Source organism: Balaenoptera ricei, chromosome 4 (assembly GCF_028023285.1).
Source record: "Balaenoptera ricei isolate mBalRic1 chromosome 4, mBalRic1.hap2, whole genome shotgun sequence".
NCBI classification, from domain to species: Eukaryota; Metazoa; Chordata; class Mammalia; order Artiodactyla; family Balaenopteridae; genus Balaenoptera; species Balaenoptera ricei.
This window is the reverse complement of record NC_082642.1, coordinates 24,575,643-24,589,038: the sequence shown is the minus strand read 5'-3', so window position 1 is coordinate 24,589,038 and position 13,396 is coordinate 24,575,643. Positions and strand designations below refer to the sequence as shown.

Sequence of the window (13,396 nt, the reverse complement as noted above, 5' to 3'; positions counted from 1 at the left end):
GATTTCTCCTTTGAATTTGAACAAAAGTCTTGCTGGGTAGAGTATTCTTGGTTGTAGCTTTTTCCCTTTCATCACTTTAAATATGTCATGCCTCTCCCTTTTGGCCTGCAGAGTTTTTCCTGAAAAATCAGCAGTTAACCTTATGGGGGTTCTCTTGTATGTTGTTTGTTGCTTTTACCTTGTTGTTGTTTTTTTTTTTTTTTTGGTCTTTAATTTTTATCAGTTTTATTAATATGTGTCTCAGCATGTTCCTCCTTGGGTTTATCTTGTATGGGACTCTCTGTGCTTCCTGGACTTGAATGAGTGTTTCCTTTCTCATATTAGGGAAGTTTTTGGTTATAATCTCTTCAAATATTTTCTCAGTCCCTTTCGCTGTCTCTTCTCCTTCTGGGACCCCTATAATGCGAATGTTGGTGTGTTAATGTTGTCTCAGAGGTCTCTGAGACTGTCTTCATTTCTTTTCATTCTTTTTTTCTGCTCTGTGGCAGTGATTTTCACCATTCTGTCTTCCAGCTCACTTATTCGTTTTTCTGCCTCAGTTATTTTGCTATTGATTCCTTCTAGTGTATTTTTCATATTTTTCATTCCAGTTATTGTATTGTTCATCTCTGTTTGTTCTTTAAGCCTTCTCTTTGTTAAAAATATTGAACACTTCATGAATTTGCATGTCATCCTTGTGCAGGGACCATGCTAATCTTCTCTGTATTGTTGCAATTTTAGTATATGTGCTACTGAAGTGACCATATCTGTTCCTTTTGTCTTTTCTTGCTCTCTTCACTTGCTGTTTGACTTTCTTTAGTGATTACATTTATATTTATTTCTCTTTGTCTTTTTTGTATTTACTGTAGGCTTTTGCTTTGTGGTTACTGTGAGGCTTACATATAATAACTTACATTCTGTTTTAAGTTGATAACAACTTAAGTGTGTTCCCACTTTAAAATCAACATTTTTACTTACTGTCCCCCTACATGTTTTATGTTTTTAATGTCATATTTTTACATCTGTTTATTTTGTGTATCCCATAACTAATTATTGTAAGCATAGTTACATTTACTACTTTTGTCTTTTAACCTTTACACTAGCTTTATAAGTAATTAATTATTACCTTTACTATATATTTACTTTTCCAGTGAGATTTATTCTTTCATATATGATCTTGTTACTAATTAACTCCCTTTTGAGTCTGTTTCTTCACCTATAAAATGGTATGATAATGTTTTCATCATAGGAGCTAAATTTATGTATGAAATGTATGTGAGGCTGCTTTGTAAATTATCAGCTACTTTATAAGTTTATTTTATTATAAAGTGGAAATATCCTTTCATGTCCAGTTTTTGTCACTTTGCCTTTCTGTTTATCTAGTAATCACATATGTGTATAGATGGCACTGAGAAGATTGCTTTAAAATTACTTATTATATTGTTTTATTAATATGTATTATATTTATTATTACCTATTTTGTTGTTTTACTACTATCTGAATGTTTGACTTCTATGTAGAATTTATTTATAGTTTGACATCATTTAGTAATTATCCAGAGACACGGACATGGTTTACTGTTACTTTTTTATGACTAGATCTATTAGTAAAGGAAATAAGCCTCACCATATCCATTACTCTGTGCGGATGCTACAATTAACTCATCCATGACTTTATAAAGAGCTAGCCGTGGATTCCCAATGTAAGAATATTTGCTTTAGGTTTCTTACCTTAACCTTCTGGTTTTATTTTGATTCAGTCTGAGAAAGGCGAAGTAAATCAAGGACAGAGCAGGCCTGCTTTGTGAGTTTGGATTGAAAAAATGAGAAATTCAGCCTAGACACTTACCAGTGGGGATATGTGATGTAATCATTAAAATGGTGAAGGGTTAGGATTTGTTCAGTACCCCAAAGGAGTCCTCTTTAAAACTATACATATGCATTAGACTTAGATTCCCCTATCTAGTCCATCAAATATGAAACCAGGAAGTAATTTTTTTCTAATACTTTTCTGATTATAGCAGTAATATGTGAGTTGGAAGAAATCTATAAAGTACACTTGAGCTCAGTAAAGAAAATAAAAACCCTATGACACCACTTCATAGAGATCACTGTTGTTATTTATAACCATAATCACTGCGAATAGCCTTAAAAGCTTTGTTTTGTGTGTGTTCATACCTATATCTAGATATCATATGTAGTTGTGTATATAACTTTTGATTTGCAAAATTGAAATCATAGTGTTTTTATTACCTTAATTAAAAATATTTCCTCATTGTCACATGCATGTATGTGAAATATTCACTATTTAGATGAATCATAATTTATCTGTGCCCTACTTTTGGACATTCTAAGTTGGCTCCCAGTTTTTGCTCTTATATGTAATGGGGGAATGAAAACAGTCTTATATGTAAAAATTGGTGTGAAATTGGTAATTATTTTATGTGGACAGGACCTAAAAATGGAATATCTGGGTCAAAGTTACCTATAGTTTTAAGGATTTTTGAAACATATGCCAGATGTTGTCCATAAGAGTCCAATGAGAGCTCCCATTGCCATACCACTTCACCGTTGTCTTACCAGCTCACCAGGTCCTGTTTACTTTATGCACTGACTGCAAGTTATGTTCCTCTCACTATCCCAGCCTTAGTTAAAGCCTCATCATTTCTTCACAGGTTTACTTCAACAGCCTCTAGTCTTGACTCTCCAAAGCATTCTCCACGTTTACATGATCTTTCTCAACCAAGAATCTTATCACATCAATGGCTTCTCTATAGTCTGTATGTGAACCTACATATTCCAGCATGTGTGCAGAGCTTGTGGTTGCATTGCCACAACCTCTCTAGCCTCATCTATAGATACTTGCCCACTTACAGTCTTGCCTTCAGTCCTCTTAAATTATGGTGGAAGCCTTCTGATATGAGACATGATTTTTTAATAAAAAATATTGGTTAAAATAGGGAGACATAAAAATGATATATTAAAAATGTTTATTATAACTTAAAACATATGTTCACATTTGTTCATCAGTCTTTTGATGTAGGGCCAAAGCCTTTCCCTTGAATGTGGCTCCACTCATCAAAGTACCTCATCAGTTTTCTTGTGTAACCACACCCATAATATGTCACTTACGAGTTCTAGTTTGAGTTTCTTTCAAGTAGAATGAATAAAAGAGCAGAATCTTGTAGGTTGTTACGGTGTATCTTCCAGTCTTTTACAGCTATCTCACTCACTTGTAATTTGACAGTAATTTTTTGGCAGCTAGTCTTTTTGAGTCTTTCCGAAAGATTCAACCTAGTTTTCTTAGAGACAATAACTCTTTTGGTTCACACTCATATTTCATTGGCTTATATAATATTTAACTAAATTACACACTATTTAATTAAATTAATTAGATTCTAAGGCCAAGCACAACTGACTTATACATGTTGGGAACCAATATAAGTGACCCTTAGCGAGCACATCCCTCAACTGGGGGAGTCATCAAGTGCCCTGGTCTACTGGAGAGAAACCATCAGTATTTGGCTTGAGTGTCAGTATGCCTTTCAGAGAGAATGGAGAGTGTTAATTCAGGAGTGAGTTCAGTAGAAGTCAGTGAAAAAAGTTTTTCACTGACAGTTTTTCACTGTGTTTACAGCTCCTTAAGTAAGTCATAGCCTCTCCCTTCTTTATTTTTTGGCCTGTTATTTGCTCTCAGATCCTTACAAATTGAATTTTGGTATCATGGCTTCTTCCAGGAAACTTTTCTTCATAGACCCTCCCCTTCCAGATAGTTGTTCCCCCTATTTGCTCACTTAGTGCCACATGCTATAGGTTAAAGTATCCCTATATTCAACTGTGAGCCCAGTGAGACCAGGGCCATGTCATTTATCTCTGATTCCATGGTCTTGACTTTTAGAAAGTATTGGATAAGTGAATTTGATTTTGTTTTTTCAGGAAGGTGGGACAAGTTGAAAAATATAAATACATATCCTCATTATTAAGATATGTTTAATGTTTCTGAAATTTGAATAGGACTTATAATAAATGTGTTTGTTTATAACCTCAGTAGCTGTTATTGAATTGATGGTGTATCTTAAACATCAAAGCAATGAAACTGGGTTAAAAAAGCGAGATCACTTCAGGGACAACAATATTCTTCCATAAACACCCCTCCATGCCGCTGTCAGAATCTCTGTTGTGGGCCAATGTAGCATTTCTTTTTGATGTCTAAGTTCTAAGGGTGGCTCAGGGTGGGGATGCTGTGCAGCCCATGGGTAAGAACACAAAGACTGGAGTCAGAGTGCCTGGGTTCAGATCTTGGCCCTGCCTCATACTCTGTGCCCTCGGACAAGTCAGGGCCTCACTTTTCTCATCTGTAAAAGGGAGATAGTCATAACTTTTAAATGATCCATAAAAACCACTTAGAGCTGCTTGGCACATTCTGTGCCTTCAAGATAAGTTAATGGTTGCTATTGCTATTATTGTGATACCAAAGAATTCATAAAAGTGATCCTATAAATAGTATAATCACAGAAGGATTTATAAAAATGCTTTCATAAATAGTAGCATCCCTTCTAAACCCTCACTGCAAGGCATTCAAAGAGGAAATACTAGGTGGGTAGATATTTACATCTGGAATCTACCATTTACCAGCTGTAACATTCTGGACTATTAACATCTCTTAGTCTTGATTTCTCTACCTGTAAAATAGAGATAATGACAATGCAAGACTCAGCGGGTTATTATGGATATTAAATTATAGGATGAATGTAAAATATAATCAGTCACAGATTTGGTATGCAAAATATAACTTTGTTTATAACTGAATTTTCTCACCTCTTGAGCCTCCGTTTTCTCCATTGGCAGGAAATGAAATCTTGCCAATTTAATGGTAAATTCAGAGACTTCCAGACACTTCCCCTCAATCTGTAGTTTGAGTAAATACTTAGTTGATTTGGGATTCTTTCCTTTTGCCTTTTACTTTACTTCTCCCTTAGGGTGAGGTTCTGGGGATTAGGTGTTATTCTGAGATCTGTGACACTTCCATTCAGATATAGGGTTTCCAATGGTGCTTAGCTCTGCTGAATACACAGCTGAAAGTTTTCATTCTGCCTCCTGGCCCCAGACCCTGCCGATACCTCTGGTTTCGTGGAGACTGGTGCACCTGCTTCATCTCTGATACTTTGAGGGAAATTCTTGTTTCTCTGTCACCTCACTGGAGAGTGCAGACCTGTACAGTGGCCCCCATGCATGTCCATGCTCCCCCTGTGCTGCCATGGCTCTTCCATCCCTCCAGACCCTGCTGGGTGCTGAGTTTCTCTCAGCTTCTGAACTCACCTGGGGTTTCTTTGCTTCGTCCCCCATCTACATGGGCTTGGCTCAGAGTGCAGATGGGGAGAGAAAGGCTCCATTTCCTTTCAGAAACCCATAACAGTATTTAACTCTTATTCTTTGCATTAGTTTTCTATTGCTGCCATAACAAATCACTGGACATTTAACAGCTCAAAACACCACACATTTATTATCTCACAGTTCCGTAGGTTAGAAGTCTAGGGTGACTTGGCTGTCTTCTCAGACTTGGGTTTCACGAGGCCAAAATCAAGGTTCACTTCAGGCTTACCAGGTTGTTAGAAGAATCCAGTTTCTTGCCTTTGTAGGACTGAAATCCCCATTTCCTTGCTGAATGTCAACTGGGGGTTGTTCTCAGCTTCTTGTGGCCACCCACTTTCCTTGGCTCATGGCTCCCTTCTTTCATCTTCAAAGCTAGCAGTGGTGGGTTGAGTCCTTCTCACATTTTGAATCTCTCCGACCTCCCCTTCTGTCTCATCTTTTCTGCCTTCCTTTTTCCATGCATCTCTCTGACTCTTCTGACTCAGGTGATTACATTGGACCCACCTCGGTAATATCCCTGTCTTAAGGTCAGCTGATGAGTAACCTTAATCCGTTTGTGAAGTCCCTTCAGAGCAGTACCTAGATTAATGGCTGGATTAGTAGCCAGGAATAGGAAATGTCGGTACATCTTTAGAATTCTGCCTGTAACACTCTTACCCCAAATCTCTCTTGACTCTTCTCTGTCAGTGGAGGGATAAACAAGCTAGGCATGTATTCCTCAAAAATCATTGCTTATCCTAGGAGCTCAGCTTTTGATATCTAAGAAATGTTCCAAAGTGCCAAACTATTTTTTCTGTCATAGGCCTCAAGATGCTCTGGATGTCTAGCACTAAAATTAACCTTTCTCTGTGTTATATCATGTGTATCCCATGGACAGTGTGTACAGAAAGGCCTCCCTGTCTCTTTGGATGGTGGTTAAAGGATAAAGGCATGCCAGTTTGGTTAATCAAACATATATTGACTATTCTGTAGACAGTGGTATGAGAGATTCTAACCTCAAGGAATTTATAACCCAGTAGGGGTGAATTTCATTTAAATAAATACTTATAATAAATGCACAATGTGAGAAGACTGTGTAGGAATACACATGGTACTGTCAGAACCTAGAGGAGGAGGCTGGGACTTTCAATTGAGAGGTGAAGGTTTAAGAAACAGTGGCGTATAGGCAGGCCTAGAAGAAAAGTGGTGGTTGAGAAATAATTTTACATGCTTGCAATCTGAGAAGTATTTTTCTATACTGAATTTCATTTAGTAATCACAGTTACTTTTTGCAGTAGGAATTGTAGTATTTGTGTTACAGATATGGGAGGTAAGGCTGAGAAACTTGCTCAAAATCAGATTCCATCTTGACTGAGATTGAACCCTTGATCTAACTCTAGATCATGTGCTTTTTTACTAATCACATTAAGATGAGCGGGAGGAGGAGAGGCAAACCACGTGGCGAGAACTGGGTAAGCAGGGGTAGTGAGGTGGCTAATATGGTGTGTACAGTAGCTAGCCTTCAGTAGCCTCTTATGATCCCCACCTATGGGTATTGACACCTTTGTATAGTCCCCCACCAAACTGGATTGGGCTGGCCTGTGAAACCAATAGGATATTACAAATGATGATGTGTGATCTGAGGCTAGGTCAAAACAGAAACAGCTACCATGCCCTAAGAGACCAGCGTCCCTCTGGGGAGGTCCACGTGGCAAGGCCATAGGAAAGCCATCTTGGCAGCAGGTCTTCCAGTCCCAGTCAGGTCTTCAGATGACTGCATCCCTGTGGGAGACCCTGAACTAGAATCAGCCAGTTAAACTGCTGTCCGATTCCTGACCCACAGAAACCGTTGTGAGATATTTATTGTTGTTTTAAGCCACCAAGTTTTGGGCCAACTTGTTTCATAGTAATAGGTAACTAATGCAGCATAGGTTTTAAAAGAGTAAGTAATTAATCTTATTTAAATAGTGTTGAACAGATTGTAAGAAACCTGCCCTGCAGTCTAAGAACCTTAGTTTTTATTCTGTAAGCATGAGGGAGACACTGAAGGGTTTCGAACAGCAGAGCGCTTAGAAAAATAGAATATTAGAGAGTCTCTTATGTATGGAATATTTACAAATTAACTGACTTCCTTGCCATTTGGGCCTGGAAAGCAGTCACTAAGGAGTTAAACATCTTCTAAATACTTCAGTCTCATCTTTTTCTGAGTCTGAAAATCTGTATCTGACTCTTTGAGTCCTAGGAATCATATTTTATTTTTATTTTTCTAATTAGTGGAGAGCTTCCTACTTCCAGCATTCCTGCAAGGCTAGCATGAGCCCCTGAAAGACAAAATGTCTTGTCCTAAGAGTGTGCTACAGGCAGATCCATGGGTCACCACCAGAAGAAAGTGTACGTGGTGTGAGCATGTGATTAGATTTCAGCCAAACACAAGTACAGGGAAAAGTGTGTAGTAGAAACTCTGATCTGGAGCCTCTGTTCTCTGGCCTTCCGGTGCAGTCACATCCTCGGTTAGCTCTGCCTGAAGCTTGGGGGCAGAATGATACAGTGGAAAGAACAGTATATTAGAGAGTCTGAAGAGGAAAGTGCGAGTTCTCACTGTGCCACTGACAAGCTGTGTGATCTTGGGCAAATATCGAATCCCCTGGGTCTCAGTATCTCTGCCCATAAAATGAGGAAGGGTTGATTAGATGATTCCCAAGGTTCCTCCTAATTACAACGTTCCATGACTTAGGATTCCTTTTATGTGATATCTCCATCAAAACTGGGAGAGTTCAGAGTGATAATCTGACTATTTCTAAAGGGAATAGGACAAATACCATAACCAAAAATGTTCCTTGGAAACTTTTGTATTGTTATTAGACACAATGTATATCCGTTTGCTTAGTTTTCTGTGTAACATGAGTATTCCTTTGTAATTATAAGAATTATTTAATTTCTAAAAGGTTTGATTTCCCACCATAGAGGTTATGGTGGGAAAAATTAGAAATGCTGCCTGCCATTCACGCGTTAACAATACATAAGTCAGTAAGCGAGTCTGTGCCATAGGTATTGTTCAGTGTGATTTCTATTCTGTTTAATAATTGCAATTTTAATTGATAATTGTGATTTATACCATCATCTTAACACCTTACAGGAGGTGCGGCCCCCTGCCTACTAATCTAGACTGATCTTAGTTTTGGTGCAACATTAGTATGTAATAGGATGCTTGGAAATTGCAGTTTGTAGCTATTACAGATTTTCTTTTCAGGATTGGTAAGTGGAGACACCCCTTACAGAACCCTACAGGATAATGAAATCCATTAATTAATCACAGATCGTGTATTTTAGCTTCCATTGTAATTGTAAATCTTTTTCACAAGCCTGTTTGGCCACTTTTTTTTCTTTCTCCTTTTTCCCCCATCCATCTCTCAGAAGACTGGTGAAAATGCAACCAGGTAAGCAAGCAGATAAATGAAAAGGAAGAAAATCGAGTGGCCTACATGTTTTAAGAGCTACATAAACTCAAACTCTGGTGATTCTGGAATTTATCTGAGTGCGGGGAGGGGAGGGGAGGGAAGTAGGTCACCAGTTACAGTAGCTTGCCCTGTTTGAGCATGTAACCCCAACTTCAGACACTGGCAGACAGGATGACAAGCAGAAATAAGTAGTTGGTGCTGGGTGTATGAAAGGAAGTATTTTCACATCAGTCCTTCCACTGTGGACCCTATTTACACACTCCAATAGGTTATTTTTTTCCTTTTCTACACTCCTTTCATTCTAAGAGGATTACACCCTCCATTGCTTTCGGTCCACAAATCCTCCAATGCCATTTGATCAACATGTTTGTGACATTTTTGTTTGGATCAGGATTTGACCATACCTGTAGTGGTCTGAGGAGGTGGCAAGTGTTGCTGGGTGGCCAGAATAGCCAGAGGGTGGTGTGAATTCATTGCTAAATTGTAGAACAGTGCCAGAAGGATGCTGGGATTCTTCTTCTTTTATTCTTTTCAAAACTCTGACTTGAAACAGATACAAACTCCCGAACTTACTGAAGCAAAACTCTATCTCCTAAGGCTGTGGTTTTTAAACTTGAGTTACCAACCCAGAAACACAGACTCTCTGATTCAGTAAGTATGAAATAAGGCCTGATAATTTGCATTCCTAACAAGTTTCCCTGTGTTGCGGATACTGCTGGTCCCATTTTGGGAACCGCTGTCTTAAAGGTTCTCCCAACCTGGAGCAATTGGAAATCAGCCTACAGTCCCCCCAGGGTTTCTCAATTCTCTCACTCCTTTGAGGCCAGCTTGGCTCTGCCCCACTGTCCCTTGGGTCTGGGGTCATGGGTGTGTGCTCATATCCTGTCCTTCAGACCCAGAGTGTCCCAGACAGCTGAGAACTCTGGGACACCCAACCATCTGAATTTCTGAACACAGTATAAAACCAGAGATTTGGCACAGAAGTTGTGATCCCCCGTGACCTTAGGAACATTGTCATTTAATCTTGAAAATAACACTCTAGGTGGGGAGCATTCTCACTTTTGTCTATGAGGAATTGAAACTGAAGAAATTGAAATTACTTGCCCAGAAGTAAATTGCTGAACTGGTATTTGAACCCAGGATTATGGCTTCAGTGCCTGATTTTCCTTTACCTATGTCTCTGTTTCTCCTGGGTTCCATTTTGACCTCTTTCCTCATTTCTATGTAGCCAAGATTACAAAGACTCTCTTTAATTAGGGTTTGAATTATGACTTACATATACATATGTGTGTATTTATGTATATGTGATTATATGTACACACACACATGCTCCTTGCTTCATTTTTATTATTTTGCATGTATTTGTAGTATAGTATATATTATGCACCCTTGAAGTTGCCCTAAAGCAGTTTAGAAACAGGGCAAGGAATACATATATACCCCTAAGTCTAGTGAACTCGTGCACATACACATTACTCATCCACACACAAACTGGCTTTTCCTCCATGCCTCACATTAAGGCTAAGAAAATCTGTCTCTTTGGTTGCCATTGACTCATACTAAGTTCCAGCCATGCCCTTGACTGCCATCAGTAAATGGAGTGAAAACTGCCTTTTCTGCCCTGTCCTCCTCGCATTATCCGCATTATCCGCAGTACTTCACCATAAAGGAGATTTAAGTCATTGTTTAGTTCTGGTGGGAGAGAGTTGGCAGGTCTGTATTGACAGATCCACTCTGTTGGAAAACAAGAACAAGCCCTGAGGGCTTTGAGGGTGTGTCTGCAGTGAGAGTCTATATACTTTGTCCACATTAATAGCAATGTGGGGTTTTTTTTCTTTCCTAAAGAAAACAGCTCTTTTTCCACTGAGGGGTGGACCGGGGGAACAAACCAAAAAACAAAAATTCTGACGTCTGCTGTTGAAGGCTGTAGTGAACAAGGACCTGGGTTACAGGAAGAATGGTGATAAGAAGGAAAAATTGGTGGTCGTAGGTACCCCCAGGAACAAAATGACTGGGAAATACAAAATCACTTGTTTTTATTTTTAAGTTTACTTGTGGAAGTGGGTGTTGGAAAGGTTGCAGCTTGTGAGTTATTGTAAGTGGTGGAAGGAGGGTTGTATGAAATCTGAAAGGAAATTGTAACAGCAGCTGTGGATGGGTGGCCTGTATAACTAGGTACCTGATGGGTGTTAGAGGTATGTGCACGCTAGTGGATGTACTTCGGTTCAGCTGTGTGTGGTTTTCTGCAGTCTCCTAGTGTTCCTTCTGGCTGAAATTGCTCACAAGCAAACAAAAAATTTGCATTATGCTCAAATTGTTTCCTAGTATACCAATTGCATTGAAACAAATTTGTGTTTTCAAACAAGCAGTGTAGTACAACCGACTTTACACGTCAGTTCTCAGAGGATTCCCTGTTTCCCTTGTTATTAGAATACTTGATGGCATTCATTGAGATGAGGGGTATGTGAGGACGGCTCTCTTATACACATTTATTTCTTTTTTTTAATTTTTTATTTATTTATGGCCGTGTTGGGTCTTCGTTTCTGTTGCGAGGGCTTTCTCTAGTTGCGGCAAGTGGGGGCCACTCTTCATCGCCGTGCGCGGGCCTCTCACTATCGCGGCCTCTCTTGTTGCAGAGCACAGGCTCCAGATGCGCAGGCTCAGCAATTGTGGCTCACGGGCCTAGTTGTTCCGCGGCATGTGGGATCTTCCCAGACCAGGGCTCGAACCCGTGTCCCCTGCATTGGCAGGCAGATTCTCAACCACTGCGCCACCAGGGAAACCCCACATTTATTTCTTATCTCATAAAATTTTAGATAATATTAAAAAACACAAAGTAATTAGTAAAGTCCCCCTCCAATGTCACAAAACGGATGTTAGTTTTTTTGGGCCACATAAAAATTTCCCATGTAGCAAAATGACCTTGTTAAGATGACATGTTCTGACCCCATCCCCCACCTCACCACGACCTTTGAGCCAAGCCACGTGGGGCTGAGTCACTGATGACTGGATGTTGTTCGTTTTCTCCCTGATGATTTTCTTTGACTGATAGCCCAGAGAGGTACCTGTTGAAGTGGCTCTGTATTGTTTGGTGAAGTGTGTATACTCATTTGTTCAGGGTCTCAGGGCATTTCCTAGGGTCTCATTTATTGATTTCAGGATATGGCTGTGTGTATTAGACACTTCTCAGCAAATTCTGCATGCACAATATTTGTGATGGTTAATTCTGGGGTACCCTGGGTGTTTTATCCTTTTCAGGTCCACCTTGGGAAAAAGAGAAAATACACACGGAGAAAGAAGCAGCTTCACACCTTTGACCCTACATTTGCAGGGGAGCCATGTCTGGGAAAAGCATAGATAAAACAGTGTCTTTGGAAGGAGTATCTGGTCATTTTCAACAGGTTCAATATCTCTCTTCCAATTAGATGTGGCAGCTGGATTCTCATGTGTGCATTCAGATTACAGAGAGATAAGTGTTGCGCCACTAACGTAATTGCTGGGAAAGGTAGTATCCATATAAACATGTAGGAAATTTAAAAAAAAATCTAGATGTAGGAATAAAGTATGAGGTCCTAGAATTTAGGGCTGGAAGGAAATGTGGAGAGAAAGGATATTTTTGTCCTGTGTCTCATCTTACAATAAGGAATATGAGTCCCACGGAAGCAGCACAACTAGCCAGGAGATCCTGGCTCGTTATAACGGAACCAGGAACATTAGGGTTCCTAGCTCTTCTCTTTGCACCATGGTATTGATTTTTGTAATTCAGTAAGTTCTGACCACTTAGATTTCAGGCAGCCCTCATTCTGTTGCTGCTGCTCCCTTTAACCCTAGTATTTGTCACACGTGCTTGATTTGATTCCCCTGCTGCACACTTCCATTTTATTTTATTTTTTAAAGCTGAGAAAAATGAGGGTTGCTTGTATTCAGGCCACGGTTACCACTAGTTGCTTTACTTCTTTAGTTGACATCCTTTTTTTACCTCAGTGGATAGAAATATAAGAATAATCCTTGTACAAGGAGAACAAAAATGCTAGCCTACTCCGTATGGAGGCCTATTTTCCAACAGTTCTGTTTTATCTAGTCAGTGAAGTCCTCGGATGTGTTACTAGAGATGTGAGGATCTGGGAAGAACACCCCAGAAATTTTCAAGAAAAAATGTTTACCTCCTCAAGATATTTTTTAAAACCAAATTGGAAAAAGGTGTCTTATGAAAAATGTTTAGAATGAAATACAATATTTCAGATATAAAGTGTTCATAGTCTAGGGGCTTCCCTGGTGGCGCAGTGGTTGGGAGTCTGCCTGCCGGTGCGGGGGACACGGGTTCAAGCCCTGGTCTGGGAGGGTCCCGCATGCCGCGGAGCGGCTGGGCCCGTGAGCCACAGTTGCTGAGCCTGCGTGTCTGGAGCCTGTGCTCCGCAGCGCGGGGGGCCGCGATGGTGAGAGGCCAGCGCACCGCGATGAGGGGTGGCCCCCGCTTGCCGCAGCTGGAGAAAGCCCTCGCACAGAGGTGAGGACCCAACACAGCCATTAATTAATTAATTAATTTAAAAAAAAAACTAGCTGTTTATCCTCAAGCAACCACTCTCTTTAAAAATAAAATAAAATAAA

At 39.8% G+C, this 13,396-nt stretch overlaps 1 protein-coding gene and 1 non-coding gene across 5 annotated transcripts in view; one reads left to right on the top strand and one right to left on the bottom strand.

The window, feature by feature from the left end:
• The window catches only part of TMEM108 (transmembrane protein 108), a 362,221-nt gene that overhangs the window by 93,009 nt on the left and 255,816 nt on the right, over positions 1-13,396 (top strand). The window lies entirely within an intron of this gene.
• On the bottom strand, positions 638-741 carry LOC132365658 (U6 spliceosomal RNA). The gene has a single exon (XR_009503181.1). It is a non-coding gene; the product is annotated as a U6 spliceosomal RNA (small nuclear RNA).